Source organism: Telopea speciosissima, chromosome 10 (genome assembly GCF_018873765.1).
Source record: "Telopea speciosissima isolate NSW1024214 ecotype Mountain lineage chromosome 10, Tspe_v1, whole genome shotgun sequence".
NCBI lineage: Eukaryota > Viridiplantae > Streptophyta > Magnoliopsida > Proteales > Proteaceae > Telopea > Telopea speciosissima.
In genome coordinates, this window is record NC_057925.1 from 43,157,439 (window position 1) to 43,160,756 (window position 3,318).

At 40.9% G+C, this 3,318-nt stretch overlaps 1 pseudogene; it reads left to right on the forward strand.

Annotated features, from left to right (window-relative positions):
- The first annotated feature begins 313 nt into the window (after window positions 1–313).
- Window positions 314–3,099, forward strand: LOC122641698 (annotated as a pseudogene).
- Window positions 3,100–3,318: the final 219 nt, after the last annotated feature.

The following is a 3,318-nucleotide window of genomic DNA, read 5'->3' on the forward strand; positions in this document are numbered from 1 at the left end:
GACAATAAAAACTCCTTTGTTTTTTCTTCAGACTTGCAGAATTTTTTTTTCTTCTTCTGACATAATGTAACAAACCTAAGCCTAACAAACAAGGGCCTTTAGATGAGAAGAGTAGAGAGAGAACTGGTTCAACGATACCTCCAATCTTTATTATAACTAGCAATTGTACTTTTGATAGGAATAACAATCAGATAAGGAAACTGAAACAAGGAAACTATAATCTGCACAACGATAAACTACTAAAACTCTATCTAACTTATGTTGTATTGTTGTGTTAAAAGTATGGTGTTCGAAAGTTGTTTGATTGTCTTCTGTCATTTTTCCTTACAGTGAACAGTGCATGAGATGGACCTGATTATAAGGGGCAGTAGAAGAGAAAACGAGATGGACTCCGGATACATGATTAGGATTAGAACCATTTTCCTAGTAGACATCACACGTCCATAATTCATCTCCCAATTCCTTTGAATTTGCTAATTTGTACTTACCAGAACCATTAATCCTCATCAAATTCTTGGAAACAGTTGGGGACAGAAGAAAATAGAGGGAGGGGGGAGGAAGGGTGGGAGCTTATGAACAAATTGAATTGGCGTCCACTACACTTCTCCATTAAGATATGTCAACAGCACAACCAGAGAGAATTGATCCAACAAATCCACTCAGTAAATTCTGGGGGCCCAATATGCTCTGTTGTTGCTAGACTTTTGGATGGTTTATCAAAATCTGGACGGGTTGATGAAGCCCGTCATTTATTTAATGAAATGACAGATCGAGATGAGTTCACTTGGAATACCATGATTGCTGCGTATGCCAGATCAGGACGGCTAACTGAAGCTCGACAACTTTTTGATGAGACCCCAAATCGGAGTTCTATTGCATGGTCTTCCCTTATCTCTGGGTATTCTCGTGTGGGATGTGGTATGGAAGCGTTTGAGTTGTTTTGGGAAATGCAATTGGAAGGACTCAAGTCAAGCCCAACCAATACACTTTGGGCAGTGTTCTTTGTGCCTGCTCCATTGCTGTGGCACTGCAAAGAGGGCAGCAGATTCATGCCTATGCTATCAAGACTCAATTTGATACAAACGTTTTTGTTGTCATAGGACTTGTGGACATGTATGCTAAGGGCAAGCAAGTTTTGGAGGCAGAGTATTTATTTGAGACTATGCCTGACAAAAATAATCATGTGTTGTGGACTGCCATGGTCACTGGATACTCTCAGAATGGGGATGCAATCAGAGCAATGCAATGTTTCCAACGCATGAGGTTGGAAGGCATTGGGTCAAATCAGTTCACCTTTCCTAGTGTGTTAACTAGTTGTGCAGCAGCTCTGGCCCTTGGATTTGGAAAGCAAGTACATGGTTGCATAATTCAGAGTGGTTTCGGGGCAAACATATTTGTTGAGAGTGCATTAGTTGATATGTATGCAAAGTGTAGGGACTTGAATAGTGCAAGGAAGGTATTGGAGGCTATGGAGGTTGAAGACAATGTTTCTTGGAATTCTTTGATTGTGGGCTGTGTGAGGCAAGGGTTAGAAGAAGAAGCACTTTCCTTATTTAAGACAATGCACTTGAAAAATATGAGGATGGATGATTTCACTTACCCATCTATTCTAAACTCGTTTGCCTCCATTATGGATATACAAAATGCCCAGTCTGTTCATTGCTTGATTGTGAAAATTGGTTTTGAATCTTACAGACATGTGAGCAACGCTCTTGTAGACATGTATGCAAAGCAAGGAAGTTTAGATTGAGCTTCTAGAGTTTTCCACAAAATGCCTAAGCAGGATGTGGTGTCGTGGACTTCGTTGATCATTGGTTACACACACCACAGGTCCCATGAAGAAGCACTGATGTTGTTTTGTTATATGACAATTGCAGGTATTGATCCAGACCAATTTGTCATTGCCAGCATTTTGAGTGCCTGTGCTGAACTAACTGTTTTAGAGTTTGGGCGACAAGTGCATGCCAATTTCATTAGATGTGGCTTTCAATCATCCTTATCAGTAGAGAATTCACTGGTAACAATGTATGCTAAATGCGGGTGCATAGAGGATGCTTATCAAGTATTTGACTCCATGCCAATCCAGGACGTGGTCTCTTGGACTGCTTTGATTGTTGGCCTTGCTAAGAATGGTAGGGGAAAAGACTCCCTTCTACTCTATGAGAAGATGATCATGACTGGCACAAGCCTTGACTTTGTTACTTTTATTGGCTTGCTGTTCGCTTGCAGCCATGCAGGTCTTGTCAATGATGGTTGCCGCTACTTCCAGTCTATGTATAAGGTCTATGGTATTACACCTGGCCCTGAACACTATGCTTGTATAATTGATCTTCTTGGGCGATCTGGGAAGATGGATGAAGTGAAGGAATTGTTGAATCAAATGACAATTAAACCTGATGCAACTATATGGAAGGCAATGCTAGCTGCATGTAGGATCCATGGGAACTTGGAGTTGGCTGTAGGAGCTGCAAGGAACCTCTTTGAATTGGAACCTTCCAATGCAGTACCATATGTTCTTTTATCTAATATTTATTCAGCAGTTGGTAGATGGGATGATGTTGCAAATGTACATAGACTGATGAAGTCAAAAGGTATTACTAAGGAGCCTGGATGTAGTTGGATTGAGATGAACAAAAGAATCCACACCTTTATGGCTGAAGATAGAAGCCACCAAATGATGTTGGAAATATATGCCAAGCTCAATGAGCTAATGATCTCAATTAAGAAAGTTGGGTATGTGCCAGACATGGATTGTGTGCTCCATGACATGGAAGAAGAGGGTAAGGAGCTTGGTGTTGCTTATCATAGTGAGAAGTTAGCTATTGCTTTTGGTCTTCTCAGCATGCCTCTTGGAGTGCCTATTAGGATTTTCAAGAATCTCCGTGTGTGTGGGGATTGCCACACTGCTATGAAATTCATATCAAAAGTTTTTGAACGGCGTATTATCTTAAGGGATCCAAATTGTTTTCATCACTTCAGTGAGGGAACATGTTCTTGTAAGGATTATTGGTAGAATCATTGCACTTGCATCTTTTAATCTGCTCTGCCTCGGCCTCATTATCTTCCCCATTTTCTGAGGGTTCTTGAATTTGGTAAAAGCTATGGATATGAAAATAGAGTAGACTTAGCTGAGGTATATCGATTCTATAGCAAGAAGTATATCAGCCACAAAAATCGAATCATGGTTGGTTCATGACCTCAATTAGTGGACCAGCCTAATTGGTCATAGGACCAACCAGTTTTGGAACTGGGCCAGCCCACTTGGCCTGGGGTTTTTGGGTCCCTCAAACCCAATCGTGGGGATAGCTATACAAACTT